The sequence below is a fragment of the Candoia aspera genome, chromosome 2 (genome assembly GCF_035149785.1).
Source record: "Candoia aspera isolate rCanAsp1 chromosome 2, rCanAsp1.hap2, whole genome shotgun sequence".
In the NCBI taxonomy this organism is placed as follows: Eukaryota; Metazoa; Chordata; class Lepidosauria; order Squamata; family Boidae; genus Candoia; species Candoia aspera.
The window spans coordinates 235219432-235237241 of NC_086154.1; the positions used below are offsets into that span (position 1 = coordinate 235219432).

General features: G+C 37.3%; 1 protein-coding gene across 1 annotated transcript in view; it reads right to left on the reverse strand.

The window, feature by feature from the left end:
• ARSB (arylsulfatase B) overlaps window positions 1-17810 on the reverse strand; it is a 75533-nt gene that overhangs the window by 47676 nt on the left and 10047 nt on the right. The gene's annotated exons all lie outside the window — the stretch shown is intronic.

Here is a 17810-nt window from a genome sequence, read left to right on the forward strand (position 1 = left end):
ACAAAATAGGCATTTCTTTCTTAATTTGGGATTCTTTCTTTAGAGACCATAAGGTAAGTAATTATACCGCAATACACTGATACCTGTGGTATCAGCAGATGATACTGAATTGTGCATATCTATTCCAGGCTGAGAAAGAGATATGGTAGATGTCTTGACTTGGGGCTTGGATTAGATGTATCCCAACAATGTGGAAGTGCTGTATGCTCAGAAATCTTCCTGTTCCATGGAGTTTCACTTCTAAACGAGGTGGCAATATACCTGAAGGAGCATGTGCACTACCTGGAAATCCTTCTGGACTTGCAGCTTTTGCTAGATCAGCAGGTGGAGGTCATATCCAGGAAGTCTTTGCCTGGTTTCAGCTGGTGCTCCAAATGCAACCTTTCCTGGCTCAGTTGGTTGGCAATGTTACTGATACCCTTATTACCTCATGGCTGGAGCACTACAACTCACTCAAATACAGCTGTCCTTGAAGACAATTTGGAAGTATAAGTAGTCCTCAGTTAACAACCACTTGTTCAGTGACTGTTTGAAGTTACAAAGGTGCTGAACGAGTGGTACTTACAATGGTCCTGATAGAAAATGTGAGAAGTTACATATCCTCTAAATCCCACTGATTTCAATGTGAGTCAAGCACAATGATTTCACTGGGAAGAAACTGAAAATATTTCTGTGTGAATCCATAAGTTTATTTGAAAGTGTTAACATCAAAATAAACAGTTCGAACTCTTGGGATTATAAGGTAGGGAAGATGACTAAAACCTTGGCTAGCTGCTCCTTGTCTATGTACAGACAAGGAGCAATATAATATAAACAATATAATATAAACTAGAGGGACTAATGGCCTGACTGGATAAGGGCTGTGTCCCCAGGCACTGGTGTGGAAATATAGAAACCGGTGGACATGGTAGGGAGGTGTCCACAGGCGCCAGTGTGTTGATAGACACCTCCCTACCATGTCCGCCAGTTTCCATATTTCACTTTTATTCTATGCTTACATTCTTTTAATTTAAAACAAAAATTGTATTTAAGGATGGTGTGTCTTTTGATTCAGACTCAAACACCCAAAACTAGTTATTCTGTTCTGGAAATTAGATTGGCCCTGACCCTGCTGGCCTTTCATAAGACCTTAAAGACATGGTTGTGACATCAAGCCTGGGGAACTGGATGTGTGGCGGAACCCATGCAATGCTTATGTTGATTAGTTAGTTGTTTTGTTTTTCACCTCTGCTGCTGATTGTGTTTGTTGTGTTTTTATTGCTATGTGTTTGATGATGTTTTTAATGTTGTTAGCCACCAAGTCATAAATTAAAATGTACAGCCATATAAACTGAAATAATAAATGAATTTCAGTCCACAAAACCAAGCCAGCTTCTTTAAGATTTATATTGTTCCCTTTTCCCCTTAGTTTCACAAACACTCAATGCATTCATAGTTTCCTTCATTTCATACATTAACTAATGCTTTTTACCACTTACTCCTCTTATATTCCAATACACAATACTCCATATGTTGTGGTTGTCAACAGATGAGCCTGCAAGGCTTTGGTCAATTGAGGCTTGCAAAAAATGTTTTTTAGTAAGTTAAATGGGGGAAGAGTCTAAGATATTAGCTTCAGTACTACTCATGATGCCCACATTCCCTGCTAATGCTAGGGATACAATGCCAGTCAGTTCTGGCATACTTTTGCCATTATACCACAACTGCAACCCAAGCGTTCTCACAATTTTTTAAGCAAGCTAGAGTCTTTGATCTAAAGACTTTCTTGCAAGCCAACCTCATATTGTCCACATCTCATCAACTAGGAGCTATATGCAGTGTACTAACATACACAGGGTGAAGTACGCACACATACACACAGAAAAATAAACTCACTAAAAACAAGACTGATTTCTGATGACAAGGGCAAATTCTTATAGTTTGTTTGCCATAACAGAGCTACCAAACATGAACAATTTCATTTTGCTTTGTTATTTGACTGTCATAATTCTTTTATAATCTGGTCTTTGGATTGATAGGATGTTAACCAATTTGTTAATTCACTCATGGGAATCCTGTCCTTCTGATTATTTTCAAAACAATTCACTAACATGTCCAGACAGACATAGCTCAACATTTCAATCATGCAGGAGTTCAAGGAAAACTGAGATTTCTGTATCTTTAATTACACTAAATGCAAATGTGTAGATAAATATGTATTAAATATACAGGCACAATATCATTAAAAAGAAAAATACCCCGAACCCTCCCCCACCACAAACTCTGAATTTTGAATGTCAGTGTCTCTGATACTTTGTACCATCTTCTGCCCACTAAGATACTTATCCTTCCCCTCCCCCCATGCTAAATATGATTTATAGCAGTGAGAGGTTTGTTCACAACAATCAAGTTTCTCCCATTTCAATGTCCTTCTCTAGTTCTTTCCATTTCTTCCAAATTTAGAGAACAGAGATTAAGTCCCAGATATTTGGACATTGGTTGGGAAAGGGAGATCAAATGTCATACTTACATATCAACAGATACAAGTATTAAGATAAAAGATAAATATCCAATAATCTGTTCCAAGTCAGGCACCTTGAAAACCATAAACAGGCATTTTAAATCTTTTTCTAAGGTAGCCTACACAATTTTATTATTCTTTGGCACAGCACAACTGAAGAATTAGAAAAAAAAATATGCAAAGAATAATGGAGGTGATATGAGGTGTCAAAATGCCATTCCCTGCATAAACATCTTGATAGTCTGTTCATGGTTCAAGATGATAAGCTGTAATAAAATGACAATTTTAGCAGGTAAGAAAGCTCCAAAGGCCTCTTAAAGAATTTGAAGTATATCTACTTTTATTAGGAAAATAAACCAAGTTAGCTTTTTTAATGTTTTGTGCATATCGAATGATTCTTGTGAAATAATTGGATTTGTAAACCCATAAGATTACTCTGATGACCAACACTGCACTTTGGCTGTGGCATTATCTAGAAACATTGTTCCACTGAACTACCAGTGAACATAGTCATGGCTTGAGTTAGTACTCTTTTTAAAATTCATCTAACTAACTGGTTTGCCTGAGCTTGTGTACGGCACTAAGTCATACACCGTTTGCCTGAGCTATATAGAATGTGTGATAATTAAACTGTGGGTTGAATGAGGATACCTGCACATTTTGGTTGAATGTGGCAATTTCAGAGTTTCTGTTTCAATATGGAGCCTTTTATTTTAATATCCAGGAACAGAAGTAATAAAAATCATTCTTTCTTTGGCTATTGCAGGAATAAGAATTGCTGATGCATTAGCTTTGTCAGCTGAGTATAATTCAGTACAGACTATGTGCACACAATGTACTGAGGAACACTGGATGAATAATAATCACACTGGCTTGGAGAGCCAACTTTCATAGCTAGGATAACTGCTGTTGTAAGTTTACTGTACTTTATGAAATTATTGAGAAATAACTTGTAAATCTCTCAAGCAGAAAGTCTCCTCTAAATTACTCCTAAATATTATCTGGTGATGGAAAGGCAGTAGCTTAACATGAGAGAAAAATTATACTCATGTCTTAATCCTAAACACATTAGTTGGTACAAGAAAAAGAAACATCCACTGATGACATTCTAGTGAAAAAACAGCAACGTTCATATGCACTGTGGGTGACTAGTTCTGTGTAAAAAAAAAAAGCGCTTCTGCATGCAGAAAAAAAAAATCTGAATGCAACTTGATTTTCTCATGCCATGTTCTTCTGCAAAGTACTTGTGTGAGGCAAATTTATTTATCTGATCAATTTATATTGCTGTTCTACATATATAACTCTTTTTTGAGTGTAGAAGTACATGCCAACCAGATTTTTGGAAGGAAGGTCCACTGATTTCAATGGAATTTACTATCGCACATTTACTTAGAAATGGAGCCAAAGTCTTGTATCTGTTGCCAAAACCTTGTATCTACTGAATGAATACTCAAATGCTGCAAAATTGTGATTGGAGAGAGGGAGAGGGAGAGGGAGAGGGAGAGGGAGAGTGAGTTTAGCCACTAAAGGAAGTTTATTTTGAATACGCTGTTTGGGCATTCCCCAAAGCCTTTTGAAACACTATGTTCTTTTACAACAGGATCTACTCATCTGATTTTTTTTAAGTTAAGGATCAAATTGAGATGTATATTTATAATGTCTTCAAAAGGGCCAAGGAGGAAATGAGGCCACTCTTATGTACTTTTGCAGATGTTGGGTAGGAACTTCAAACAAACAAACCTCACTATCTTACACTCCTAGCAACATGAGAAAAAAAATCTTGTATAGTCACAAGTAAAAAGTCTGCTGGAGAGATACGATTTTTTGTCAAGGCTGAGGAAAATCCAGGATCTCTTGCTGTAATTGTTCTGACTACCTTTGTGTCTTTCCTGTTTGTGGATCAATGTCACTATTGTCACTTTCATTTTACACATGAGAAATCAGGGATATCTGGGTGGTGGGTAGGTTAAAAAGTCAAGCTGGTGGCCACAACTGCATATTTGAAGCTCTGTCCCTTTTTATGTGCATCACATACACAACACATGTTTAAAAAAAAAAAGTGTGCAGTCATGGCCACCAGCTTGATTTCCTGTGAGAAAAGTTACCTTTTAACATTGGGATGTGCAACAGAAGGTTCCCTTCCAACTGCAGCCAAACAGGCCCTTCAGGAAATGAGCCAGATTCCTAGCAAGGTAGCCCTGCAGGAGAGCAGCTTCCTTTAAAATAAATAAATAAAAGCTAAACCCCACTCTCTGTTCCTTCCTTCCAAATATACTTTGGGCGGGGGAGGCTTGACAAGGCGGGGCGGGGGGGTAGGGAGAAGAGAGATGGAGAAGGGACCGTCTCTATGGTTGTACTTTTGGGGCTTGGGAATGTCGACCCGCCCCTCCCCAATTCACTTGAGGCTGCAGGCGAGGGCTGCAGGTTGTCACTTATCCGACACAAAATAAACAGAACAATCTGGAGCAAATTCGAGCTGGATCACGATATGCCTGGGAAAGGCTTCAAGGGGGTGGGGAGCGAAAGGGGGGAGGAGGCGCAGGGGGCGAACAATGGCTCTGTGAAGCCGAACAGCAGCTTGGACAGGAAGGCTCTGCAGACAGGCTGGCAGACAGCTGTCAGCCATTCCAACAACATTTCCTGCAGCCAATGAAAACTGGCCAGCACCTAACCTCCCGAGCCAGCCCAGGAACACCAACAAAGGATTAAACATTTCAGCATTGGCGGCCTGAGCGTCACGGACATATTTCAGTGTCAGGGATATTCCAACTGCACGTGGCTTCTTTTTCCCCTTCCTCTCTCCCCCTCCCCATTCACAAATAAAGAGCAGCTGCAATTAAAGTACCGTGTCTGCAAACCACAGGCCAAAAGCCAATAAACTGGCTTTATTTAGTGTGAACTATAACTGGGTTCAGGCAGTCAGACACACAGCATGGACATCTGTTTTGCAAGTCAGTGCTCTCCCCAGAGTGACATGTATTTTTAGCTATTAAAGAAGCAATAATGGAACACCAAGCAAAAGAAATTAAAACCTTGCATTTAAATGTTCTACAACAGACCTAAGAATTACTCTAAAATAAATAATTCATACCTAAATACCGGGAATACTCATTCTTTACATGACTTCAAATAACATTTAATGTTGATCAGCACTTTGCACTTTTAAACATTACACAAATGACTTCTCAGTGAAATAATTATTTGTCCACCTAATTTTTTCCCTGTTAAAGCTAAATTGGTCATACTGTGTCTTTGTCTCTTAAAAACCAGCCTAAGGGAAGTACATTTATTTTACTTTTCCACTATAGTTTATGGACATCTGCATTGCTCTTAAGAGATGGATAGTAATTTCCATATATTTAGGAAGAAACTAACAGCAAATTCTACAGATGTCATATAACAGACCGATATAAGGTACAGATTCAGTGGCAAACTATAGGTTATCATGTCTCTGATTTCTTAAAGAACTGAATTCCAAAAATTTAGTATCTTAGGACTGGTTCCAAAAAACTGATAGGTATTTACCTTGAAATAAACAGCAGAAATAATCAACATTTCTATTAGTTTGGCTTAGCTGAAGATCAGATATCGCTTTAATAACATCTGATACAAATTCTATTTAATATTCACATGTTATCTGAAGCAGACAGCAGAACTGAGCCCTCGTTGACTCTTTAGAAGTTTCTCATCCCACTTGAAACATATATTCCAAGACCAATCTTGAAATATTCTCAAACATTTCTTTTCATCTGGACTACGGTCTCACATGTCTACTTGTTCAAAGTAAAGCTGACCTAATTCTGCTTTTTGAAAAGCATGCTTAATGTAACAAGTACTTTGGCTGTTTCTGATTTTCAAGAATTCCTCATTTGGTTCAGAGCAACAAAGAAGCAAAGACACTTTGTCTCTAGAACTTTTTCCTAACATTTTTTTTCTAGCAGCCACTGCAGCATATAGCACAAAGGCACTAGGGACCATGTTAGGAGGACTTTCAGAGTAACTTAGCATCATACAAAAACGTATCAGTACCCATGGAAATAACATTCGCTTCCTCCCACCCCATCTCCATAATGTAAATATTTTTAAGTACTCTCTTAAGTGTACTTTTAGCTGACTCTTTCCTGATTTGGAAGCCACAGGCTAAAAAGCCATACAAGAACTTTCCCTAATCTGATGGTCTCCAGATGTACTGTGAGTATATCATCCAGAATTCCCAGCCAACATGGCCAAAATTGTGTCACCAAACACCTGATGCATTTAAGCCTGGAAATGGCTGCTCATAGTAAGGCTATTTCCATCCTAGTGAGTTCAGACATCTGTTTCCCACATTATTATTAAAGTCCCAGACATAATATAGGAAGGTACAGAGGAAAATAATGAGGGATGTAAGGAAGGAGATAAAGGGGGTTTAAGAGAGAGGGGTTATGGAAAATAAAGCAGCAGCAAAATGGGAAGGAAGCGATACAGACAAAATAGGATCAGGACAGATCCCTGAGTAGGAAACTTATGAGTTTCACTAAAACTTTTAATTCCTCTGTCAATGATCTTAATGCACGTTAGGGAGAAAGTATTTTTTTAGATAGCTTCATGGCCATTTTTACAGGGACACAATCCATGCAAAATATAGTATTTGAAATGATCAGATGGACCCATATTGTTCATTCATGACTGAAAAACTAATAATTATAATGTTATAGTAAAGTCCGTATTTTGCATTTCTCTATTTACTCATTTTCTGGGCCAGGGACCTAAATGGACAAAAAACAAGGGACAGAAATAATTGGATGCAGTTAGGAGAGGGGATCAAATGAACTTAAAAAGGCCCTGGACCTTTTTATCTTAAAGCAGAGAGGTTTGGGGCACTGGTGATCCTCAGCTTAATTTAATGTCATCCTCAGCTTGATTTTAAAGGCTGTTTGTAATTCAGACCTCTGTAAAGAGTGAACTGTTCCTGTGCTGACAACCTACAATAGGAAGAAGAAGAGCAAGGAAAATGTATATACAGAAAAAGAATGGAAAGCAATATAAACAAGAGTTAATGCCAACAAGAGAGTTTGGCCTGCTTTGTCCTGGTTCAGCCCCATCTACTGTCGGCATACACTCCAGCTCCCAACAGATTATTCCCGCAGGAATGTGGTCCTTGAAAATAAATTATATATGGTCTTAACAAGAGGGCTTTAAATTGGTCCCCCAAAAGATGAAGAACCCATGTAATTATTTCAGCAGGGGCATGTTGACATGAATTATATCCCACTGAAATAAATCATGATTCAAGCATACAGGGAATGAAACTTAATGACCCACGATACATGGAACTTCGTGCTTTCAAACCTTCATTAAAGTGCTAAGCATTTTAACTTCCAATTAAGCACAAGAGAGAAAATAAAAATCATTTTTTTCTTAAAGTCACACAAACCTGTAACTTAGTTATAATATTTTCTTGCAATTTATTCAACCTGTTAAACAAAACCAGCAGTATCCAGACAAATAAAATTGACTAGAATATTCTGCGAGAAAGAAGACATTTGTAGTACTCTCCAAAATGTTTTGTTTACATATTATCATCTTACCCAAATAACTGAAGATTTGTACCCTTGGATTTTCTCCTTATTTATCCAAAACATGTTATCTGAAACTGACCCATTTTGACAGTACATAAAGATGGTTATGGTTGAAATGTCATTGCTAAATGTTGAAATCATTAGAAAATGCAAGACTTCCAGAAATCACCTAAATGACCGTTTGTAAATCATATGAGTTACAGTATATTTTTTCCTGCCTAATATTCAGATTTTATATTCAAAATTATACAGGGATGAGCCATTAGCAAGTAAGAACTATTCTCGTTGCAAATAAAAAAGGATACAACTTTCCAACAGACACAGCTGTTGTTGAGAATTCTAGGAAGTTCAGACACCTGGAAAGCATCTGCAGAAATGAAAATTCTATTCATAGTGAAACATTTTGGTTCAGTTGGTTACCTATGAAGGAAATCTCTAGTAATATAAACCTCGATCTTAAACAATTGTGATGCTGCTTGAATACTAGTGAACAATTTCCAGAATGGCATTTATTGTCTCAGAGTGAGCTATCACATTGATAAAGGAAGCGTTTTGAAAGATGAGACAGCAACTTTCCTTGGTTGAAACCAAATGTTGCTTGGTATCTCACTTTTTCCAGAATTCTCTCCACAAACTATCTAACCATTAAAAAAAGAATGAACAAGCTGAATGTGCATTTTGTATCTTAGATGGCAAGTCACTGTAAGGTATCAAATGTTGTGATAGGAAAGTGATACATAAATGCAGTCAATAATGGATGAAAACAATTGCTTAGTATTTATGCATTTGTCTCTAAAGCAAATACAGATTCTGCAACCTGATCTGCTTCGTATATGTAAGAGCGCACCACAATAGATAGGTAATTCAGGCAGACAGGTAGATAAACATCTATGCTGTCTGGTCTACCATGGAAAAGTAAATACAAAGCTGTTTATATTTAAGTTGCTTTGAAGATCATGCTCCTTCTTTATTTAGCCAACTTTTCTAGAATATATTAACTGTTGGCTGCTATTTAAGGAAAGAAAAAAATGGCTTAATGCTCTGAGAGGATCATACTGTACATGCACAGCTCAGGAATATGCAAAAATTGTGGGAAATTATCTTTCCGAATTTCAAATCAAATCTGGATTGGATTTAATATTGTACATTTCTTAAGTGAATTAGTAAACTACTTTGAAAGGGCTTGGAAATAATCTTTCTAGCTTGTCAAATCTTCAAAAGTTTAGAGAGCTGTGTGGGACAGATGAGTAAGAACAAAACAGAAAGAAAAGTATCCACAGAGCAAAGCCTGTTTTATTTATTTTCTCAGGTATTATTCATGTTCGGCTGCCACATATTTAGAATACCTGTCTGAAAAAGAGCTTATGCCATCTGGATCCAAATAATTGCCGGGTACTATATGCATCTTAGTAAATTTAATTCAGATAATTATAATTTAATAATTATAATCTCAAATCTGTGGCCTATGCAAAACATATTTTTAATGTGGCTTTGGTAGTAGAAAAGCTCCATGTATCTGCAGAACCTCAGTATCTTAGCTTTCTGACAAATTGTGATAATATTGATGTCAGGTTATCTTATCTGGCCACTGATGTACTGGGGTTCTTAAAAAAGAAGTAATAAATTTCTTATCCTACCTTTTGGGATGGGGACATTATATATTTATATTTTATGTATTATTGTGGTTTTATTGTATTTTGATTTTTTAGCTTTGTTGTAAACCGCCCAGAGTCCCTTTTTGGGGGGGGGAGATGGGCAGTGGCGAAATTTGATAAATAAATAAAATAAATATTATGGTTTTTCCCCCCCACCATCTTCCTATCAACATTTTTTCAAAGGCTGGTCATGTTTCAAAATAGGATCATGTTGCAAGGCTTTGGCTTGTTGCCAATGCAAGTCAAAATCCAATATGTTAGGCACAAAGTTGGAAAAAGATGCTCTAACCCATCTAAAATTAAGTAGAATGTCTCTGTCAATGCTACCCTAGTTTAGAAGTATAACAGCATTGTCTTCATTAGCGCACACCAAAGGAGGTTGCTATATGAGAGAGGGAATGAATATTTGGCTTATTTATCGTAAGCAATTTGTAGCATTAAATGCAGTGAAGCACCCAATGGTAAAATCTGACATAAACTTGAGGCCTAACTAATCAAATAGTGACACAATCAAAGTTTCAATAGTGATGACAGATCGGCTTGTTACCTGTCAAGAAAAAGACAACCCATTAATTAACTAGAAAATCATTTGCAGGTTTAAAATCTCTGCAAGTTTGTAGCAAGCCTCAACATTTCACTGTCTTCTTCCACACCACTTACAATATCTAAAAAATTATAAACACCCAAAGGTTGGGTTGCTTTTTACATGGGGAAAACAAAATAATACCTTGAAGTATTATAAATCCCAGAAACATTAGCACAGTGAAAATAAGTTATTTTTACAGAACATGCCACATTTAATATTTATCAGCAAAACTGTGTCATGGGGCATTCTGTACTGTACACTGTATTCCATATTTAATTCTAGCAACGTTTGTATTAAAATACTGTATTAGTGATCATATTTGCCTCAATATTTATTGGCAAGGAATTCACCTTTTTCTCTTGAGAAGTGATTTCTCACTTTTTAACTCAACATTGAGCTAAGCATTCTCCCCTTTCAGATCATTTTATTGATCTAAAAAAGGGAGGCTTAGAAAAATACCTCTCCTCATCCTTGTTTCTGGATTTTATCAGCCACTCAGAGGAAAAGAGCAAAATCCTTTCCAAAAATCTTCCCAAGTGCTCTTGCTACATTGTGCTGCTGTTCTTTTGCTGAAAAGGGGAAATATTTTAAGGGAAATGATGCAAGTGAAGAGAGACTGACAGGAGATGGTTATTAAGTTCATGTCCCCTTGGAATAAAATTTATCCAGCCTCCCAACCACTTTTAGACTTATGCACAGTGAAGCCCACCAACTTCTTAGCTGGCTCCTCCAACCTCAAGATTTTCATAAATACACAGTTAAATTGGATTCCATTACTGCTCGCCTACATCCCCTGCTATATTCAGTGGAGCTGGAATATTAAATCCTGCTTCCAAACCTCAGAGTGCCTCTTCCAATGAGTATTTTGCCAACCATATAATGTGTCTCATTGCCAAGCCATTTTCATGCATGTTGATGTAAGAATCTCAAATGCCATCTGCCAGTGCAAAATAATTCTTTCTCATGTTGAACTTAGACTGCCAAGTCAGGGTATTGGAGGCGTTATTACCAAGCAATCCTCTAAAGCTAGCAAATTGTTCAGACTTCCTATATTCTCTGTTGTTTTATGCAATCTACAATCTTTTGCATCTTATGATAGATTGGAATGCTATATAGCATAGCTGTGCACACAGTGCTCAGACATGGTTTGTTTCAATCAATCTGCTGAATAATAAACCACAACTGACATGTTTTACACACACACTGGTTGGATTTGCACAACATGCAAAGTATAAATCATGGTTTACAAGTTTTAATGGCTGGAACTGTGCAACATGCTAAGCCTTAGATAACAAAGCACATTTTAGCTTAGTGGGATGTGTGATCCCAGCCAATTTCCTATGTGCACATCTTCCTTAGTCTGTTTCTTCTCTACATTCCAGGGGACATCTTGTGATGGATATGAATGGATGAATACTGTTCCAGCTTCAACCAGAAAATGTATAAAATAAAATAAAATCATCATATGGAAGATAAGAGTGTTGAGTCTCATAATTTGGGTTGGTAGTATGGGATCCTACTAATATTTTTAACTACATCTCCCAGAGTTTCCTACCATTGGCCTTGGTGGCTGGGCCTGAGAGCAATTGGGGTCTACAACCTTTGGAAGACACTCAGATGCCTTTTCTTGGATCAAAAGAAAGAGGAAAATCTTGGGGAATTGACAGTACTGCTTTAGGAGGATTGATGATATGCTTATCTTTTTAAAGCAATTTCACATTAACATAAATTTAGTTCCTTAGTAAGAGCTAAATAAGCTAAGAAATCAACAGCAAGCAGCACACTGTAATTGTATGAAAAGAGGAAATCTGCTGAGCCTGGAGTTTGGCTATATATATATATAAGGAGCAATAAAAGGGATAGTAATATGTCAAGAATTATATGGGATGGTACCAATATGGAAGGTCTGAAACATGTACTTATTTAAAAGGCATGAGGCTGTGAACTGAGATTAAGCAAGGGGCAAGCCTACCAACAATTCAAGTTGTTCTTCTGCTCACATCAACTTGGAGCATTTAGAAATGATTGCCAAAAACAGCAATGGAAGCCTGCCATTTCGATTTCATTATAAATTTTTAAACTGTGAGAGTGAATTCTTCCAGAACTTATAAAAGGGAAGGATTAGTAATATTTACTATATTTACGAGTTATGCAGCCTCTATGAAAGCTTTAATTCAGAGCTTGACTGAGCCACTTCCTTTCTAACTTCGGGCATTCCCACTGAACTGGACTCTTGAACTTCTGTACTTCAAGGATTAAGCACTTCCCTCCTCTCTCCCTTTTGCTCTTTATGTGTGGTGTGTTTCAGTGTTGTCCATAAAGAGTAATTTATTTGATAAGTATATTCTTCTCTGAGCAAGATTAGCTCCTTCCCACTCATCCTACTGAACGTAATGCATCAGAAACCTATACAAACTTCTACAGTATACATTAGACAAATTCTGCTCCCAGACTGAACTCCAAAACCATCCATACATCATGTATTTTAAAACTTTAATTTTAAAGCTTACTTGTGATACATTTGAAGAGTATCTCCTTGTCTCTCAACAGTTTTCAGAAAAATCTTAATATGATGCCAATGTATGACTTGACCATTGCAGATACAGTATTTTAAGCATTTAATTTATACCCAATCCAAACCTGAGTACATGGACACATAACAACAGAAAAAGTGTTAATCTTCTTTGAAAAATTAACCAGTTCATTGAAATTCCTCTATTTTCAGATTCATCTCCAAACAGGTGGGACTAATTTTTTTCAAAAGAGGCCCAAAGATTATAAGAGACCTGTAGGGGAGAGATGTTCTCTACTGCTGGGATGAAGAAGGTTGAGAAGCTATCAAAAATACCTTTCTTCACATTCTTGCTCTCTTTGAACTTTATTACAAAGCCAGTAATAAGCTCTCTGACCTCAAATATCACATTGGGGAAAGCAGGAACTATGGATCCAGCAAACTCTAGCTCACATCTTACCCCATCAATTATAAGTTGCCCATTTGAACAAGTGAGGTGATAATGCTGACTTTGATTACTGTCACCACTGCCCTATAACTTTGGGAGACTCCAGTATTAATAACTATACCCAAGATCCATGTGGATGTGTTGCTCTCTGTGTACAATAGTGGTGGCCAGCCTGACAGCACCTGTGCTATTTATAACTTCAAATACAGTCAACAAAGAGATAAAGCATCTTGGGAGGGAAGGAGGGCAGGGACCTGTGAAATAATCAGATCATAGGCTAATCAAAATGGAACTCCTTTATCTCTAGCTGAAAAAACAAGGCTTATGGACTGGAACAAGAAAGCAGATCGCAAGAATGGAAAACTGGGGACAACATACAAAGCAAATACTTAGTAAACAACTGCACTTGTAGTAATATATCTCAACTGGAGACAGGCACACAAATAGTGTGTTAAGGAGGACAAGTTCTGGGGGGGGAAAACTGTTTTCTTGCCATCAGGCAGACCAACTGTTTGGGTTTTTTTAAACTGCCTATTCTCACTGGTAAGTTAGAATGAATTCTTTCTCCTTCCATTTTCTGATTCTATTAGATCAGTGTTTTTCAAACTTGGCAACTTTAAGGTGTGTGGACTTCAACTCCTAGAATTTCCCAGCCAGCATGAGGTTGAAGTCCACACACCTTAAAGTTGTCAAGTTTGAAAAACACTGTATTAGATAGAAGGAAATTCATTCCTAACAGCAGTTCTTCAAACTTGCTACCATCACTCCAGTTTCTTACACTGGCTTGCCATAGAAGATTATGGAAATGAGATAGCATGTAATACATTTGTATGTATTATATTCATTATTATATATATTATGTACATATTATATTTCAAGCATCTGAAGGATAAGTGTTAAATTACATGTAAGTAAAGAGTAAAAATAAATTTAATTCTTGATATGGGGATGTATTCTTTTGCCATTTTATTTTCATAACAGTGCTGCAAGGTAGATTAAGTTGAGAGAGTACCCGTGAAAATCTGAACCTTGGATTTTTCAGTCCTGTTTGAGCGATGTAGTAACCATACAACTGGATTCATGATTTCAACTAGACTTACTCACTCACTGGCACTACTGAAACAAAAAGGGGGAACTTACGTCTCCAGATGTTGTCGAATTACAATTCCCAGCAACTCCAGCTAACATGGCTATATAAGGGATGTTGAAAGCTACAGTTCGGCAACATCTGGACGGCAATGTGTTTTTCACCCATGCACCAGAAAGCCTAACCCAGACTACAGACAGCATGCTAAAGAGGAATGGGATGTTTACTAAATTGTACTAGCTGCTGATGGAAGAGAACGTACTCAGATTTATTTCACTTCATTGTTTTTGTGAGGAATATTGTAACAGCAGCGAAGCAATAAAGACGAAAAGGTTACACTTAAAAACAAAGAAAAATTTAAATGAAATGAATTTCTGGCCGTGGAAATAAATAAATCTTGTATCTTGTAGCACCCTCTTCTGGAAATTATCAGATATAGTGTGTACAGCCTTCTCCATAGTTTTATGTTTGGACTTAGAACACAGAATGTGCTGAATTTCAACATTTCACATGGTTGCTAAAGATACAGCATCTGTCAAGTCGCCACCTTATTTATGGGTTTCCATTCTTTTGGTTAGGATGAGCACTAAAACAGAAATTGGTCTTTTTTCAATAGCAGAATCCTTTTTCTATATGCAAAAAGCCCCAGGTTCAATCCTTGGTATCTCCTATCTGGAACTCAGGAGAGCTGCTGAGTTGACAATATTGAGGTAGATTATCTAACTCGGTGCAAGGCAGCTTCCTATGAAAAAGGAACAAATCTATGTAAAGATTTGTACAATGATCTCCTGTTGGAACTGTGAAAATTTTCCTGTTAATACTAAGAGTGCTCTATGAGGGTTAGTATGATGCTACATTTAACAAGTTATTTTTCCTTAAAAAGAGGGATTCTTAAAAACACCAGGACTACTTCAAAAAATCCTTAAAAACTATACAAAAATGTACTAATGAATAGATAATCTTCTGGTAGAATCCTGGCAGATTTATTAATACTTTACCTGAAGATGCTGTTAATGTATTTTAAAGTGTACCTGGACTCCTTTTGCCTTTTTTACAGTACTTTTAAAACTGGAATAAGTCAAGGCATAAACTGGAATGTTCTCAACATATTATTAGGCCAGACATTTCTTCCTTCTTTACTATTCTCCCTGCTTGAGAGGTGGGGTATATGTGTCTCAGAAGTAAGTCTGGCTCAATTTCATTGGGCTTACTGCAAGGTAAGGTCTAGGTTTTTGTAACCACGTCTGTCATGGTTCCTGTTCCAATGTTCTTGTGAATATCGTAACCAGTTCCCATGCCATGCTGGTGCTGACACATGTCACTGTTCGGGAGGGCGCTGCTCTTGTTCTTTTGTACCAGGCACTGATGTAGAGACTTTGGAATGTCTATGTGGGCTATCTCACCTGTTCAAGGACACTTCCCTGAAGACCGGCAGCAACAGTTAGGAACACCTGCAGGCTGCGGGGAGTGGACTCTTACTGACTCTGGGGGGAGGGATTGGAACTGTCTAAGCTTTAATTGTTTGAAAGACCCGTGCTTTTGCCATTCTCAGCTTTGCTCTTGAACTTGCATACTATCCAGTAATAAATCAGATATCCATAAGCTTTTTGTGTGAGTCTGGTTGGAAACTTGGGTAGGTGTTCATCACAATGTCTCACTCACTCTGATGCAAGAGAACTTGCTTTTGAAACTTCTATGAGAGAGAGGAGAATTCTGGTGAAATTCTCATTAGTGCTGTTCTTGCATGTCTTAGAGGCCCTGTGTGGGGGTCTATATGTATGTCCTGTCTTTTTCTTGTATAATCATCTCTCCAGAATCATAATGGGTAGGTTGGTCTTTGATGTGGTTCCCTTGATTTCTCCTGTTTCAAGAAGCACAGAGTGACATGCAACAGAAAACTACAACTCAGCAATAACACTCTCCATTACTTTCAATAATAAGGTAATCTCAAAAATGCCACTAAGAGAAATTAAAAAGCAAATCCTCAAAGACGCTTAAATATGGAAGAAAAACAGAAGCCCATTTCACAATGGAAGACATCTTTTGAGAAACTGCATGGCAAAATTGAGAAAGTGTTACATAAAATGAACTGTTCATCCATGTAGTAAAAAAAACTGGATAGCGATATTGTACTGTATTTAAGAAATTACCTCACAATGTCAGTTTTGTAAAGAACATGCCAAGATGATATTTCAAACTTTCCATGTATACTTTTCCAGCACCTGTATACAGCAAAGCTGGGCAAAACTAATGCATGCCCTAAAAACAATATTTAGTCAGCTGTATTTTAGTTTATTATAAGTACACACATTAAAAAGGCATGCTAGAGAACAAGTCCTCAATACATCCATATGCAGTAAACAAACAAGCTTTGCAATGTGTATGTTGCACAACTGCATCAATTGTTTGCATGTATTGCATCACTTCCAGGTGTTCGGGGAAGGGTGAAACATGTTTCTTAATATTTGTAAAGAAAAACGGAATGCGTGAAAGGTAGCCCAGAAAATTTCCAAACTAAAAAATCATTTCAGCTACAAGTAGGATTAATGACAATCATATTTATCCATGTAAGTATATTAAATGTTGCAAATTGCCTTATCATATCAGGACTGCAGCAAAGCAAAGCAAGGAAGAATTCTGCTGTTGATATCATACTCCAATTATCCACTTATGGTGCCTCATTTCCTATAGATTTAATTAACTTCCTTATTTATTTTGATTATTTCTATACCACCTGATCATGTCAACAATAAGGTGATGTACAGAAAATGTACAGAAAAAGTAACGCACAACATCCAAAACTATCAGGAACACACAACATCTCCTCTGGAGGGAGATGGGCAGTGGCAAAATTTGATAGATAGATAAATGTACCACTCCCAACTCACATTAAATAAATTAAACAATCTCCCGCCCCAGTAAATAATATGAAAAAGTCACTGGATATTCCTTGGTAGGAGCTAAAAGCCTGTTGAAAAAATAAAGTTTTTAATGCCTTCTGAAACCTCAGAAGGAGCCAAAGGTACCTGGGGGGTCAGCAACATGTTCCACAAAGGGGGAACTACCACCAAGAAGACCTTCCTTGTGGTCCATACCCCTTATATCTCATTTGAGGTTTGGACGTGGAGCAGGCCTTGTCTGATCATTTATATAGGATGGTCAGTATCATAATCAGTAGGGTGGTCTTTGATGTAATCTAGTGCCATGCCATATAGGGCTTTACAGGTAATGACTAGTACCCTGAATTGGGCCCAGAAGCCAACTGGTAACCAGTGCAGTCATTATTCTGCAATAGCCATTTTCACAGCAATCTGGCCTCTGAATTCTGTACGAGAAGAACATATGAATATTGGCCAAGTCATGGTTAAAAAAAAAAATCCTAGTGTAACTGTAAACATGCAAAAAATCCTTTTTCACTTCATGACTTTACCTGTCATGTATATGTGCTGGCAACACATCAG